This window comes from Rhincodon typus, chromosome 6, assembly GCF_021869965.1.
Source record: "Rhincodon typus isolate 14 chromosome 6, sRhiTyp1.1, whole genome shotgun sequence".
In the NCBI taxonomy this organism is placed as follows: domain Eukaryota; kingdom Metazoa; phylum Chordata; class Chondrichthyes; order Orectolobiformes; family Rhincodontidae; genus Rhincodon; species Rhincodon typus.
Genome location: NC_063337.1, coordinates 104,126,368 through 104,144,347, shown reverse-complemented (window position 1 = coordinate 104,144,347; position 17,980 = coordinate 104,126,368).

Below are 17,980 nucleotides of genomic sequence, written 5' to 3'. Positions count from 1 at the left end.
TTAACCCTTAATGAGATGCTGAGAAACCGTCTGGTGTGTGAGATTAATGATGTGACTATGCAAACGCACTTAATAGCTGAAGGCCAGCTGGACTTCAAACAGGCACTACAACTGGCTTTATCATTAGAAAATGTGGCAAGTGGACCATATGAGTTACAGGGTATTGTGACAGAAGTGGTGGGTGTGTGGAATGTGCTGCCGGCAGTGGTAGTGGAGTCAGATACATTACGGACATTTGAGCGACTCTTGGATAGGCGCATAGAGGATAGTATAATGTAGGGTATGCAGGGTCGTTTGATCTTAGTAGGATAATAGGTCTGCACAACATAGTGGGCCGAAGGGCCTGTACTGTGCTGTACTGTCCTATGTTCTAAGTGGACACCCTTGCCAGGTTGACTGAGATTGGGGAACATCACTTGAGCGAAGACAATTGCATAGCCCTATTCAGGACATATCCTGAATATAGGGGCTCTAGGTCAGCCCACAGCAAAACCCAAAAACTAAGCCAAGCCCCAGTCAAACAGTTAAAATTTTCTCGAGGATCTGGGTCTGCAGGCCAATATACTAGCTGCTGGTATGCGAATCCAAGACAGCATAAGAGTCCCACTAGGTCTGAATTGAGTAAGAGAACTCATAGGCCGGTATCCAGGAGAGTGCACACTCTGGAAAGTCCATCTACTTCTGGTTTGGAATAATTAAACTGCTTAGCAACATCTAATCAAAATAAACATCTGGTTAAATGGTCATCCAGTTCTAATGGAGAAGGCTGTATCAGTGGCTTTGGAACCAATCTTTGACAAAATCCCCTTTGGACTCCAACCCTTAAGACTGTGCAAGATGTCGGCTAGATTGAGAACCTATAGAGGGGAATCGTTAAAGATAAGGGTATAACTTCAGTTCCAGTCTCGTATGAGAAACAGCTGGTCAGTTACCACTGATTGTCGTAAAAGGCTTGGGCCCAAGCCTGATGTGGCAAAAAGATTCACCTTGATTGGCTCAACATTTTTTGATTAGGAAATGGCTGCCTGAGTGAAGTCCTAATTAAATTTGGATGGTATGGTGGCTCAGTGGAATGTACTGCTGCCTCGCAGTGCCAGGGTTCAATTCTACTCTTGGGTAACTGTCTGTGTGTAGTGTGCACATTCTCCCTGTGTCTGCGTGGGTTTCCGCCAGGTGCTCCGGTTTCCTCCCACAGCCCAAAGGTGGGTAAATTAGATGGATTGGCCATGCTAAATTACCCATATTGGCCTGGGATGTGTAGGTTAGGTGCGTCAGCCATGGGGAAAGCAGGGTTACAGAGATAGGGTAGGGAGATAGGTCTGGGTGAGATGTTCTTTGGAGGTTCTGTGTGGACTCAATAGATCAAATGCCCTGTTTCCACACTGTAGGAATTCTATGGATGCTATAGATAAATACCTAGAATCTTTTCAGAAATGTTTAGGGGCTGTCAAAGGAGCCAAAGTCACCTTGCATGTTGACCAGAAAGCAATTTCACAATTCTGCAAGGCCTGGTCTGGCCTACATGTGACTCCAGACCCACAGTAATGTGGTTGACTCTGAACTGCCCTCTGGACAATTAGGGATGGGCAATAAATGCCGCCTAGCCAGTGACGTCTTCCTCCCGTTAACAAATAAAGGAAAGAAAAACTTCAGGCGTCGAAGTTTGTTGCTGAAACCACAGAAATAGCCCGGCATGGGTAAGAGGCACGGTCGACATGAGGTCAGTTCCCGTGATGTACAAAGTTCGGATAGGTGAGGTGGTCACAAATTTCGGATAGGTGAGGCGGTCCTGAACAAGAGCCAGGAACGCATGAAAGCTGTAAATATGCAAACAAGGCCGGAGTAAAACATACCTAGCCCCTCAGAACAACTGGAAAGGCTATTAGAACCTGTAGGTTCAGCCCCTCCATCTAGCATCGAAGAAACCTCAGAGCCTGAGATGGACACGGTGGCTGTTGCAGCCTTGCGTCTTTTCCGCCTGAAGAAGAGGATTGATTTCTTCCGGGACAATTTGGGCACAAGAGGTGAGCTACAGTTTGGTACATGCCGCCCGTATCCGAGGCTGAGTTGGCGGAACCGGACCTGGTATGAAAATGCCCCAGGAGAGGCTACAGGAAAAAGTACAGGCCTACTTACAGGGACAGCCATGTAGTGATTGTGATGAGGTCAGCCAGGTGAGCCTCATAGAATATGAGTTCCCTGGTTGGACCAGGTTAACAGCCCCAGTCAGGGAGCTCTGGCTGACAGATATAAGCAGGAGGGTCAGAGGTTCTGCCCAATCTGAGAGCTGGCTCTGATGGAGCCGGATCCATGTCAAGTGGGTGTAAATAAAGGGTGACTTGGTGATGGGATACCAGCCTCTGGAGTGGTTTCAAAAAATTTGTGGTTTCAACATGTATCTTTCTTGTGTTTACTACATACCCCACCTGAACATTTTGACATTAATGACTGCATTCAATTGTACTACAAAGGTATCAGTGCCTCTTTTAAAATCAAATATTATAATTTGGAATACTACTTGATCACAAATGATCATGATCCAATGGTGAACCATTCACAAGTGTATGCAATTTGGTAAATGGGTGTAGGCAGGCATTAATGCATCAAATACAGCTTACCAAATGATAGGATACAAACAACAATAAATAAATCTTACCACATATTTTCATAATATTTTTCAAGATCTTCCCTCATCCTTTCCATTTCAACAAGTCTGTCACCTTTTCTTTAGATCATTCTCCAGTCTGACCTCGTGTTCCCACTCTGCCAGTGTGACCTCCTGTACCCATTCTGCCAGTGTGACCTCCTGTTCCCACTCTGCTAGTGTGACCTCTGAAATGTTAATTTCAGAGATTTGAAATGATCTCTGTGACTAGTGATCTGAAACATTAACTCTGATTTCTCTTCACAGATGCTGCCAGACCTGCAGACCTTTCCCAGCAACTTCTGTTTTTGTTTCTGATTGACAGCATCTGCCATTCTTTTGGTCTTTTCCCCAGAGTTGGGAAGTTCAAAACTAGAGAGTATAATTTTAGGTTGAAAGGAGAAAGATTTAAAAGGGACCTGAGGGGCAACATTTTCATACAGAGGGTGATGCATGTATAGAATGAACTGCCATAGGAAGTTGCAGATGATACAACATTTAAAAGACATTTGGGACAGGTACATGAATAGAAAAGGTTTAGAAGGATATGGGCCAAATGCAGGTAAATGGGACGAGATTAATTTGGGAAACTTGATGGGCGTGGGCGAGTTGGACCGAAGGGCCTATTTCTATGCTGTATATCCTGATGACTCTATGACACTATGAATTTCACAAATGAACCCGATCTTGCTATGCATGTGAACAAGTAGGAAACAAAAAGATCCATAGAAAGCTGATTAGAGTGGGCTGATTTCAGACTATGTTTCTGTTTGTCAGTTCTGAACACACTGAGAATTTGAGTCAGATAGAATGAGCAAGGCTTCCTGTGAATTTTCTGTTTGGCAGTTTTTGAGCAGATTGTTTTGCTTTAGAAAGTCCCTGAGAATAGCAGGCAAATATGCTACTTTGGATGTCATGAAGTTCAAAAGGGCACAGAGCTGAAATCAGGAGAAAACAAGCGATTGTAACTTTCACAATATGCTTCGCTGCTGTTTCAGTATTGCCAGAGCCCCCCTGAACAATTAAAACAGCTGGAGGAGGGAAGTCTCTGGAGATTCTGTGCTATCATGCTGTCATGAACTGAGTGAGGGAGGATTGCTCTTTGTGCACCGTGTTAGTGCTAACTGTCCATGGGTTTGTGATCGATTATGGCTGGAATGCACTCAATGACCAAAATAATTGAGTGGTGAGTGTACGATTTTGCAGAGTGGAGGAGGTTGAGTTGGAAAGACCATAAGACATAAGAGTAGAAGTAGGCTATTCAGCCCATCAATTCTTCTCCACTATTCAGTGAGATCATGGCTGATCCGATAATCCTCAACTCCACTTTCCTGCTTTTTCCCCACAACCCTTGATGCCCTTACTGATTAAAAATCTATCCATTGCAGCCTTATATATATTTAATGACCAAGCTTTGGCAGCCCTCTGCTGTAAGGAATTCCACAAATGTATCATCTTCAGAGAAGAAATTCCTCCTCATCTCTGTCTTAGATATACAAGCATTTATTCTAAGATTATACCCTTTGGTCTTAAACTCTCCCACAAATTGAAACAACCTTTCTGCATCTAACCATTCAGGTCCCCTAAAAATCTTGTGTGTTTCAATGACGTAATCTCTTATTCTTTAAATTCTAGCATGTATAGGCCCAGCCTACTCAACTTCTCCTCATAAGACAGTCCCTCCATACTTCCTTCGTGTGTGAACCTTCTCTGGACTGCCTCCAATGCCAGTATATATTTCCTTAGATACAGTACTCAAAACAGTTCACAGTGTTCCAGCTGCATTCTGACTAGTGTCTTGTGTGGCTTCAGTAAAACCTTTCTATTTTTATATTTCATTCCATGTGAAACAAAGGCCCACATTCCATTTGTCTTCCCTAGTAAATTGGATGCTACTTGTATGTGACTCATAGACAAGGATTCCAAATCATTCTATTTGTAGCTTTTTTCAGTCTTTCTGCATTTAAATGATATTCAGCTAGTTCCTGCCAAATGCATGACCCCACTTCTTCCCACATTGCAATCATCCTTTCACTGAAGCACTTTATTGAGATAAAGGAACCAAAACTGCTCACAGTATTCAAGCAGTGATCTGATTAATGCTCCATATAGTTTTAATAAAAACCTGCTTACTTTTATATTCCATTCCCTTTGAAATGAAGGCTAGCATTCCATTTGCTTTCTCTATTACTTACCGAAGTTGAATGCAATCTTTGTGTGATTCCTGGATGAGGACTCCCAAATCCCTCCATTCTGTAGAATTCTACAGTCATTCTCCATTTAAATGACATTCAACACTTCCTGCCAAAGTGCATATCCTCAATTTTCCAGCATAATATTCCATGTGCCAAGTATTTATCCAGTCACTTAACCTGTCTATATCTCTCTGCAGACTCTTTTGTCATCTTCATCACCTGTCTTGCTCTATATTGTGTCGCCCACAAAACTTGATATAGTACATTCACTTCCCTCATCTAAGTTATTAATATTTATTGTGCATAATTGTGGACCTATCATTGATCTCTGTGGCACCCATAGAGTCATAGAGTTGCACAGCATAGAAACAGACCCTTCGGTCCAACTCGTCCACGCCGACCAGATATCCTAAATTAATCTAGTCCCATTTGTCAGCATTTGGCCCGTATTCCTCTAAACTCTTCCAATCCTCGTACCCAACCTGATGCCTTTTAAATTTTGTAATTGTACCAGCCTCCACCACTTCCTCTGGCAGCTCATTCCACATGCGCACTATCCTCTGAGTAAAATGTTGTCCCTTAGGTCCCTTTTAAACCTTTTCCCTCTCACCTTCAACCTAAAACCTCTAGTTTTAGACTCCTCTACCCTGGGGAAAAGACCTTTACTATTCAACCTGTTCAAGCCCCTCATGATTTTATGAACTGCTATAATGTCACCCCTCAGCCTCCACCAGTTACAAGTTGCTATCCTGAAAATGCTCCCCCCTCTGCCTTATTCCAACTCTTTGCCTTATGTTAGGGCCAATCCCCTATCCATGCTAATATACTGCCTCCAATACCAGGGGCTCTTATCTTTTCAGTAGCCTATCACAGTAAATTTGTCAGGCTCCCCTTCATGAAATTGTGCTGACTCTGCTTGATCATATTATGTACTCCTATATGCGCTACTCATTTGTCCTTTATAATACACTCTAACATTACCCAATAACAGATGTCAAGTTAACTGGTCTATTTCTTTTACTTATTTTTTGTTTCCGTTCATTTTGTAAATGAAAGCGTTTTCATTGGCAGTTTACCAATCATCTGAGACTTTTCCAGAATCTAAGGATTCCTGGAAGATTACTACCGGTGTACCCACTATCTCTGTAGCTACTAGGATGCATCTCATCAGGTCCACGGGGTTTATTGGTCTTTAGCTTCATTAACTACCCGAGCAATTTTTCTCTATTGGTAGTTATTATATTTATTTCCTCTCCTCTTTTTGTCCTTTAAATGTTTTAGTAATCTCATTATTTAATAAAAATTGTAAGATTGTGCATGCCACATTTGTTTAGAAACTAAGGCACTTGCCTCCGAATTGTGCAATGCACAAGATATGTATTGTGTATCATCATTGCAGTGGCTTTTTAAAGTTAAATCAATGTTTCTTTTTGAAATATCCTTTGTCTGTTAGTCAATGTTTGAATTATTTTGAGTTTAATTGTTTTGTCACGGTAAAGGTTTTAAAAGTGAGTCTTCTCCAATGGTTCTGTTTCTGTTCACATAGTGGAGATGCCTTTCTTTTTTCCTTTCTTTTGTGAGAAAAACAGTCAAAATTAGGGAAATCCACTAACTCGATTATTTATTATCATCTGGTACAAAGGAAACTACCAAGCCACAACCAAACCATAATTATTGCCACCATGATTTGGTAATAATTAGTAGGCAAGTATTAATAAAATGCAAGCAACAGCATTAACTGGCTAAACACTTTCTTCATTCATCCAAGTAACTTGAACACGAAGCTGATAGTGTTATACATTTCTGCATGATTTGCTTTGTACATTAATGTCTAATTGTGCATGTTAAGTGAGTTAGGGTCATAATTTGGACTTTAATATATAAGGTACATACTTTAATGCAGTTGTTATAATGGTTTCCTAATTAGAGCAAGAAAATATCTTTCTATTTGTATGCCCTCAGAGGTACATTTTATGGAAAGGAATTTGTAGCAGGCACTGCTCAACCAACTACCTTTGTTGCAACATAGTTGTCCCTATTGTATTGCAATGAGACTGCAAAAGGAGATAATTGTTTAAAATTCATAATTGCAGGAATGTTGTCTGGAATTGAACATAGTGTTTCAAAGGGTCTTGACTCAGAAAAAAATCTCCTCATCTCTGTTAAATGGGTGACCTCTTATTTTTAAACAGTGACATCCAGTTCTCGGTTCTCCAGCAACAGTAAACACCCTCTTCACATCCGCACTGTCAAGACCCCTCGCAGTCTTATATATCTCAATTAAGGCACCCCTTAGACATCGAGACTCTATGGTGGATACAAACCTAGACTGCCCAACCTTTCCTCAGGAAATATCTCTTCCATTCCAGGCATTTGCCTAATAGTATCTGTAAGAGTCACCACACCATGGGGCTGCTCTCTCATTAAGGGTCACTATGCATCAGGTGAGGGGAGAGGTTGAGAGGGAGAGTCCTTCATGGTAATTTCTGTCAGTGTGGGAATTGAACCCATACTGTTGGCATCACCCTGTATCACAAACCAGCCATCCAAGCAAACTGACTCCTAATTAGTCATGTTATGTTCAGCTGTAGCCTGATTTTCATTGTAATTTGTTTCTTCATTTGACTGTGAGGATAAGTACCAGCCTATGTGGAGTTTCTTCCTAAATTGAGAGACAGTCAGAAAGGTTTAAGAGAGAAGATGAATTAGATTAGCATAAATTTCAAGGCTAGAATGTAAATTTGTTCATGACAGCAAAAAACAAGTTACTTAAACGAAACATATCTAAGTTCTGAAATGCTACTTGTAATGTGATGACAATATTTTGTTGTCCTGGGTAGGGTTAAAAGTGATTTCAGCTTCGCTGCATAATTTCTGTTGCATAATTCGACACAGGAGAGCTTAATGCAGAAACTCTTCTAAGATTATGTTTAAAATCTGTTCATGCAGGATTAACTTGTCTAACATTAGCTTCAAAAAAGGATAGGTAATTATGGTATAGGAATTTCCCTTAAGCAGCTCTGCAAGCAGAGTCTAAGACATGCTACATTTCAAACACAAAATAAAAAGTGTAGTTTAAGTAGCCAGGAAATCTGGCAAATTTCGTGCAATGTGACAGTGCAAGAGGAAGCACACATGTAGAATTCGTATCATCAGATAGTCATACCTTAGGCTGATCAAATCCTCTATGCATGCTTCAGTTCAACAAGATATGAGACTGGTCTTGGTTCACAGCATATGTTTTTGGTAGTGACTGCTGGGAATGGCCAGTTTAGGTGGACATATAGGAAGACGGAACCATTTTGTGCAATGCAAGATGCTAATGAAGTGAATGACCAAATAATCTATATTTGGTGTGATCTTTAAGGATTGAATATCGGCATAAAACAATTGAAACACTCACAGCATCTCTCTGAAAAGTCAGCTGGAGACTTGGTCGAACACTTCATTTTGAATCTGGCACTTCCAACAATACAGCAAAGCTCCACACCACGTAGAACTATCATCAGAAATTACAGATGTAAGCTCCAGAATATGATTTCACTCAACAGGAAAATGTTAGAACCTATAGCACTTGTTTCTTGACACCATGAGGCCATTTAAATACATCCAACAGGAAGAGTGTCAAACACCATACTCATAAATGTGTTAGTGGGCAAATACCTAACATCTGTGTGTAGAGCAGACAGGTGGTGACGCCAGTCAGCATGTAATGTGCAATTCTTTCAGTACCCTCATCTTCTAAACTCCACACACTCATACAGTTGGTTACATCATTAGCTAACACGAAGATTCACCCCTATCATTGCTACTTGAAAACTTTCCAAAGACAAATTGGTTGATTATTCCTAATGGATAAACAGTAGAGCAAGAAAGAATCTGAAGCAGAAAATATAAATTGAAAGAGGTGTAATTTCAAAAGGATCAGAAGGAAACCAACTGGGTTAAAATGGAATTAAAACCTATCAGGAAAAAGAGTAAAGGAAGAGTGGGTAATCTTTAACGAGGAGATGTTTCGGATATATTGTACGACCATTTCAACAAGAGAAAAATGTGGTAAACATTGCTCCTTAGATAAAGGGAGATAGAGTACATGACTGAATCAAAAAAAAGTAAATATACAGGTGAATTGTTCAAGCAAGAACCAGATCAAATACAACACCTTTAAATGGGAAAGTAAAGAGGAAAATAAGACAGGTATAGAGGCAGGATGTCAATAGAATAGCAGATCACATACAGAGAAGCAAAGTTTTTCTACATGTGTGCAAACAATAGGCAAGAAGTGAAGTGTGTCCTGAATACTTAGAGGCGAAGGGCAATTACCATAATTTTTCCTTTTTGGAGCTAATATTAGAATACCCCAAGTGTGCTTTGTGTCAGCGTTTACTAAGGAAGAGGATACTGACAAAATGTGATAGAAGTGAAAATATTAGAATAAATGGATGGGGTGAAAACTGAAAGGCAGATGGTACTGAAAGTATTGGCTCTGCTTTGAGTGAATAATTCATTTCAGTTGATGGGCTAAATATTGCTAAGGACATGTGTGTGCAGATAACGGAAGTGTTTTAAATACTTCTCCCAAGTTGGAAAGTGTGAATATAATACCTTCACTCAAGAAAGAAAGAAGTTGTTTTGCTCTTGCTAACTAGACAGCTGGTTTTCAAAGTACAGTGATACCAACAGCATGGGATCAATTCCTGAACTTACCTGAGAAATGGTGACCCTCAGGTTAAACCACCAACAGACATCTCTCCCCACAGTGAGAGCAGCTCTATGTCTAGTGAGACTGTGGCAACTTTACCTTTATTCAAGAAAGAATGGTTCTGTCACTAACATGAATCATGAGGAAAAAAAAGTAATAACTATTTTAGGTAAACTTATCAGAACCCAGATTTTTAAAAGGGAGGTCATGCATGACTAATCTATTGAATATTTTGACAAACAACTAAAATTATTAAAGAAATGCAAAAGAAATGGTCAATGTATCTGTTTAAAAAATTTGGCAAAGTATTATATAAAGGCTGGTTAACAAAATTAGGCCTCATGCAATGGAAGGATTAGTGTTAACTTTGATTTTAAAAAATTGAATTAAGATCAGAAAACAGTGAATTGAGGTCAATGGTTTAATTCAGACAAAAGGATAATGATGTTCCTCAAGGCTTACATTGTTGTTTTGATGGCCTCCCTGCTGGATTTCAGAGTGAGATTTTAAAATTTGTGATTGATACTAAACTTGGAGGGATAGCAAGCAGTGAGGATAGGTGGTATTTCATAAAGCTACTCAGGGATCTCACCACTGCCTGGAGAGTTGGGAAAGAGGCCCATGTTATGATCTCCAGGAAGACCCTTCAGTATTAAGTGCCAGTTGTACAGTTAAGTGACCACTTTCAGTCCTCAAGGAACCCAAGGGTGGAAAGCCCAGCTCCTAAGAACTGTTGTCCAACAGGCAGCTGTCAGTTCCTGGAAAGTATACGACAAAACGATACTGAAGTTGTTAAGTCACCATAGCGATGAAAATATTTTAAGATGAGAAACAGAGTGGATAGACAAATAAAATGTTCCCAGTTACTTGACAATCCTCCAGCTGCCAGGATTCCTCCAGTCCGAAAGGAATGCCCTTTTCTCACCAATCAAAAATCAATGGAGAAAGGAATCAGCACGAAAGAAATCATTAGATGTCCGATTTTTTTAAAAGAAATTCTCCTTACAGTGCTCAAAGGAATAGACATCCAATAGACAGCTCCTGGGGCATTGTTTTTACACTGATCAGAAATTACTGGTCATCAAATTTTCATCCAGATGAAGAGAGATGGTGTGATCAGGTATGAATGAGAGCTTCTGTTTTAATGCCACCCCAGAGTTAAAATAACTTGGGTCTGTTTTCAGCTGTGATGAATAGGGTTCTAATTCATCTCGACAACCATACACCCAAAAGCTGTTAAAAATTAAACTTGCCTTACTCAGTTCATCAGCAATCTTTAATGTTCGAATCATGTGGTACACTCATATTATATTGCATTAAACTTGATTCCAAAAATCAGCCTTTTTTAAAAAAATGTCATTTAAATTGTCAATATAGCACAAGCAAATTCTTGCCTTTTAAACTATTGTGGCAATTCAATTTGTTGGCAAATGCCAGTCAATTTGTTCCAAATTGAAATGGTCGCTAGGAGATTTAGCTCCCAGGCAAACGATTCTTAATTTGGGAATTAGTCAAGATAAAAAAAAGTTTCCTTTTCAGACCACCACAGGGTAGTTTTAAATTTGAGAATCAGAAGCAATATTGGATCAGCAGCCTGATAGACAATATTCATTCAGCGTCATTGAAAATGGAAATTAGGAGAGATGCATAAGTGGGATTCTAGAATCATAGAATCTCTACAGTGTGGAAACAGGCTCGTTGGCCTAACAAGTCCACATTGACCCTCAGAGCACCCACCCAAACCCATCCCCCTATAACCCACCTAATCTACACATCCTTGAACACTATTGGCAATTTAGCATGGCCAGTCCACCTACCCTGCTCATGTCTGGACTGTGGGAGGAAACCGGGGCACCCGAAGGAAATCCACGCAGACACGTGGAGAATGTGCAAACTCCACACAGACAGTTGCCTGAGGATGGAATCAAACCCAGATCCCTGGTGCTGTGAGGCAGCAGTGCTAACCACTGAGCCACCGTGCTGCCCCTGATACCAAGAGCATGGGTTCAATTCCTGAACTTACCTGAGGAATGGTGACCCTCAGGTTAATTCTGATCCAGTAATGTCTGTTTTACTCTAATGCATGTGATGCAGCAAGTAATTTTACCAGCGGGTAGAATAGAATGTATGTCTAAATATCTTCTATGGTACAGAGCCCTGCGAATGGCCCATAGATAGCTGATTCAGAACATTGACGTGCAGGGTGCCTCTTCCACTTCTTGCTTTTCCCTCTATCCAAAGCTGCAGTGCTCTGCTGCCCATTCTCCACTTCTTTATGGTACTGCATTCCAAGGGGGCACTGTAACCATAACCCCATTAATGACCATTGGGTTTTTTCTCACAGGCCAGCAAGAGTGGCATCGATCCAACAATGCCCCATACTCAAAAGGCAGGATAGATCCAATCTATGACTATCCCAGCAGTCTACTCTCGTTCGTAAATAATGGAAAGGAACAGGAACAGTGCTATCCACAAGGTATCTGTTCACAGTTTGAGTTCTGCCGGAGGCACTCAGCTCCTGACCACGTCACATCCTGGATCAAACATCGATAAAACAGTTGAATTTCACAAGTGTGGTGAAAGTGACTGTCCTTCACATCAAGGCTGAACTTGAATTTTTTCTATTCCCTCACAGGATGTGGGCATCTCTGGCTAGGCCAGCATTTATTGTCCATTCCTTATTGTCAGGAAGACAGTTAAGAAGTCAACCACATTGCTGTGGGTCTGGAGTCACATGTAGTCCAGATCAGGTAAGGATGGCAGTTTCCTTCCCTAAAGGACATCAGTGAACAAGATGTTTTTTGTTCCCAACAATGGGTTCAAGGTCATCATTGGACATTTAATTCCAGTCTTTTTTTCATTGAATTCAAATCCACCATCTACCACGGCAAAATTTGAACCTGTGTCCCCAGAATATGACCATGGTCTCTGAATTAACAGTCTAATGATAATACCACTAGGTCATCACCTCCCTTAAGAATGAGGATCACTATTGAAACTTCAGTCAATGGGTCAGAAAGGGAATGTTCGCCAATGATTGTGCACTGTTCAACATCATTTGTGACTGATACTGAAGGGCTCCATATTCAGAAAGGGTATTGTATTGTATTGTTTTGTAAATACAGCATGATCTAGACAATATCTATGCTTTTGCCAATAATTGACAAGTAACTTTCACACCACACACAGATGCTAGGCAATGACCATTTCTAATAAAGGAGAATCTATCATCCCATGACAGTCAATGGCTGCCATCACTGTGTCCCTTTCTTTTAACATCCTGGAGATTATCATTGACCAGAAACTGAACTGACTACCCATATATATACTACAGCTACAAAATCAGGGTGGAGAGTAGGAATGCTGCAGTGAGTAATTCACCTTCTGACTCCCCAAAGCCTGTCCATTATCCACAAAGCATAAGTCAGAATTGTGCTCCAATTGTCTAGCCGAGTGCAGCTCCAACAACACTCAAGAAGCTTGACACCATCCAGGACAAAGTAGCCCGTTTGATTGCCACCACATCCACAAACATTCACTCACTCTACTACCGATGCTCAGTAGCAGCAGTGTGTACCATCTACAAGATGCACAGCAGAAATTCACCAAGGTTCCTTCGACAGCACCTTCCTAACCCATGACTATTACCATCTAGAAGGACAAGGGCAGCAGATACATGGGAACACCTGCAAGTTCCCTTCCAAGCTATTCACCATCTTGTCTTGGAAATAATAATCAGAAATAATCAGAATTTGAATGTATTGAAGCAAAGTAAGGGAAGTAAATGCTGCATTGCAAATCCCACTATGTTAAGGGATGTCCTACAACAAGTGCCAAAAATGTTCAGGTTGAGAACACTAGCACACCAGCTTCTGGAAGCCCAAAGAGTAGAAAGTTGAGTTAGAAGTCTTACTACCTTTGCCTGAGTGAACTGAAAAGGTGACACTGATTGACCTTTCCAGAAAAGCAACCAAGGAGTCCACATCTCTGCCTGTGAAACAACGTATCATGAAAACCATTTCAGTAATCTGGCTAGCTTTGTTATTTTCTTTTCCCTCAACTATACTTGTCTGTTTGTCTGTCTTTTCTATGAAAGGGGCCTAAAAGCAAACATTTCAGATTTAAGGAAAGACATTAATTATTTTACTTTGTTGCTAAATTTTGCTCTGCTAAAGTTATTACTTATTTAATAAATTGTTAAATCCTTTGTTTAAGATACAAAACAAGTATCTTGAATTAATTATTTATAAAATTTGGGATTGGTTCTTCAAAAGTCTGTTTAGGAACAATTGGAGTAGCTATTGAGGGTCTTTGATGATTTTAACTTTACTGTCTTGCAAATATAGAGGTAGAGAGGCTGATTTTTCAGGTGTCTGTCTCTGTGTACTAGCAATATACAAACCCAGTTTCCTCATCACTAATTCCATTCTTTTCCTTGTCAACCAGCCAAACCAGATCATTAACAATCTTGGTTTTATATCTCAGCTCAAGCTAAGTTTTCAACCATATATTCTCAGCATTCCTGAACCCTGTAATATCCTCCATCTTTCATTTTTCTGAGGCAGCTATGATCTTCCAATATCAATAACTTTGAGTATCCTGGTTTTAATTATTCCACTGTTTGTGGCCATGACTTAAACTATCAAAGTTCTGGAGTTTTTTCTCCAAACCTCTTTCATCTCTCTAAACTTTCCTCTTTTAAAATGCTCCTTAAAGTGGTTCACTTTATCTCTGTTGTCTCCATATCAAATTTTGCTAACATTCCTGGGAGCCACCTTGGAATGCCTCATTACATTAAAGTTGCTCTTTTGATACAATTTGTTGTATCTGTATTTCTTTGTCAGAATGAGCTGGAAGTGGAACTATACATTAGTGAATGCAAGTACATTGAAGTGTCTAGACAATAGAATTATCAACTGCAATTTGTACAGTTAAAGACTGATCATTCTAATGGATAGTGCTATGTGGTGTGGTCAAGTGAACACAGGCCCAAAATTGGACATTTGAAATTAACCCAGAGCCAGAGAAATCAGACCTGACAGAAAATTGGCCAAAGTAAATTAATCAGCTGCCACTGGCTATTGGCTACACAGAACAGTGGAAATCAAGATCAAAGAGGTTATAAAAGGTCAAAGGGAACCAGTTACAACTAACTCAAGTGTTATTTGTTAGAAAAGTGTTGATCAGACATTCTGGAATCTTGTCTGCCTGAGGTGTATTTTATACCTCCTGGCATGGCAACAGTGAAGGGTGTTGACGTGACCCTATGGGGTGTTTTGAACCCTGCTTATAACTCCATTGACCAAACGCTGCAGAACGTTCCGAAAGGTCCAGTGCGAGATGTGATAAAAACACATATACCTGAGATGCCACCCCCTCAGTGAAGACACACAGTAAAGGCTTGACCTGGCCAAGCAGCAGAGGTCTGACCCCTGGAGAGACAGAGGCAGTTCTCTCTGTCATGTGAAACCCACCATTGTGGAAGACAGCCAGTACTTCATCAGAGAGGAAAAAGATTCCAACAGCCTAGCTCAAAAATGTGGTTCGTTGGGGATACTATCTTTCAGGTGGATAAAGCTAGATAGACAGTAAACATTGTAGGGATTTAGGGAATGTGCATGTAGTGTTTTAATGAAGAATATTTTGTTAATAAAATCAAATTGAACTGCAAACCGAGTTCGGTATCCCTTTGGCTGCCTCACTGACGAGAATACTTGGATAAAGTATTTTTAAATATATAAACTGGTCAAGATGTCCAAAGCACAGACAACAGTGGCATCTCGCCCACTGGGAGCATATATTAGAAAATTGCAGGTTGTATTCCCAAATTTTTCATTTCTTTATTTATGGAAAATTGTGTTGGGTGCACCTGCAATTAACTTTACTCCATTTGCAACAGGAAACCTCCAACATTTGGAGAAATAATTTGGAAAATCAGTTCTTTACTCTGTTCCCCATGTCATTTTGTTTGAAGTGTTATTTCAGCTAAACTAAAACAAAACAGATTTATTCTTAGAATGAAAAATAAACAAGTAAACATTAAATTTAAAATAATAGAAAAATAACTTCAGACTCATGAACTGAGGTGAACGGAGGGATAGATACTGGGTATGGGCAATAAGTAATGAGTCTAAATAAGGCTTAGGAATCAGCACAGGCATAGTGGACTGAAGGGCCTGTTCCAGTGCTGTCTTGCATTGTATTGTGTAAACTAATGCAGATTTATTAAATGTTTGCACTGTACTACCTCCTTAGTATTTGCTGATGAATTTCAATTAGTTATAAATGAATTTGATCATTACAATTTAGCCTAGATAAAATGGATCTAGTGTTGAATATTCACTGTTTACTGCATTGACAGTGAATATTATAAAAATCCTTTGTAATTTGCAGGATTCCTACTTGATTAGGTAACTGTTAGTTGTGGATGTTGTTCTCAGTATGGCACAGGCTAAAAGGTTCATGTTTTATGTTGTAAACAATGTAATGCCTTTATAGAATTTTTCACCTTGTGCAGTAAAACAATTTTGGAAAAAGCCCAAAGGTAACAGGCAGACTGCCATAATTTGTGACATCTACAAACAGAAAAGTCAGATATAAATAGATAGTGAATGAACATTCCATCATGTAAATTCTGAGTGTTTATTGCGGACTGGGGAATATTTGTGTCATTTTATCATCCCAAACAGGTTTCTGGCCACCACAGTCATGAAGTAGCCATTCAACAGTTATCCATGTCATTCTCCTCTAATGCTTTTCCTCCATTATCTAACTAAGAAATTTACTCTTTTTGCACTCTTCTCATCTGGCACCACAATAGTTTCTATTGCTACCCTACTCTTGCTCTTGAAGTCCCTCAAGGAATTGTCCTATTGTTATTGGTATGTTGCCCCTTGACTACTTCCACTGAAAACAGAACATCTATTAAGTAGGTCATACATCTATTAAGTAGGGCATACATAGATCTATCTCACCAGTACATCTCTTCACCTCTCATTTCTTTTTCTGATTTTTCACACTCCTTGTTTGAAAATTGATTGGCATAAATTCCTCCAACCAAATATTTGTGGAATTGAAGCCATTATATTTGGTCCTCATGACGAAATCTGGTTGTTGTCATCCTTCTTTCTAGCAACTGTGAGACATACCATTCATAACATTTTTGTAGTCTTTGATGCCAAGATAAATATCCAGACACTAATCCACTATAACATTGGAATTGTCCACCCCAACTCCCACAGCATCACTGGTCTCCAAACCTACCTCTGGTCATCTGCTGCTGAAACCCTCACCCATACATTTTTTAACTCTTCAACTTCAAGGGTAGAATATTTTGCTTCACTTTGGTAAGGGGCTCAAAGGTACTGACCAGTGAAGAAGTGGACATTATAAAGTTTAAATTATACAACATATTAAAGATAGCAAGACAGGGTTGAGATTACGTTGGTAGGTGAGTAAAGGCCAGACTAATTTGAGTATGGTTTGGACAAAATTCCAGAGCACCTTAGAAAAGGCAGAAATTAGAGGAACTAAACAGAAACTGAGGCAAAGGATACAGCTAACAATATCTGAAAATTGGGCCCAATATAATAAACAGAAATATCCAGGATTTGATATGAGACAGACAAAACCATAGAACTGAGACAGTCTGACTCAGAGGCAATATTTAGCTGTATGGCTGTACCGTAATGTATCCAATTCTTGATTGTTTATTGATCAAATTTGGTTAGACGTTTGGCACTTAGGGATCAGAAAACCTTTCAGAAATAAGGTAAGAGAAAAGGAATATAAAAATGGCCATATTAATTTGCATTTTTTCATAAAATAACTTTTAAAAATAATTTTTAAAAAGTTAATGGCACATAAAGTTATTCAGATTATCTACCCATCCGAAAGGGAAGATGACACCATATGGAAACAGAAAATCTAGAAGTTATTTGGGTTAAAAACTTGAACAAATCGGTGTCATTAATGCACTGGACAAACCTACAAAATTATTAGACTGAGTGAAGGATATGGAGCTCAAAGCCGAAATAGATGTGGTTATTATACAACCATCCTTAAATCGACTGGAAACTGAATGCATTTTAAAAATGCTCTATCAAGGCCATAAGACCATAAGAAATGGGAACATGCCTGGATGAGTGCAACTCCAACATCACTCAAGAGGCTTGACACCATCCAGGACAAAGCAGCCCGCTTGATTGACACCACATCCACAAGCATCCACTCCCTCCATCACCGACGCTCAGTAGCAGCAGTGGTTACTATCTACAAGATGTACTGCAGATATTCACCAAAAGATCCTTAGGCAGCACCTTGCAAACCAGCGACCAATTCTGTCTAAAAGGACAAGGGCAGCAATTACATGGGAACATCACCCCCTACAAATTCCCCTCCAAGGCACTCACTATCCTGACTTGGAAATATATCGCTGTT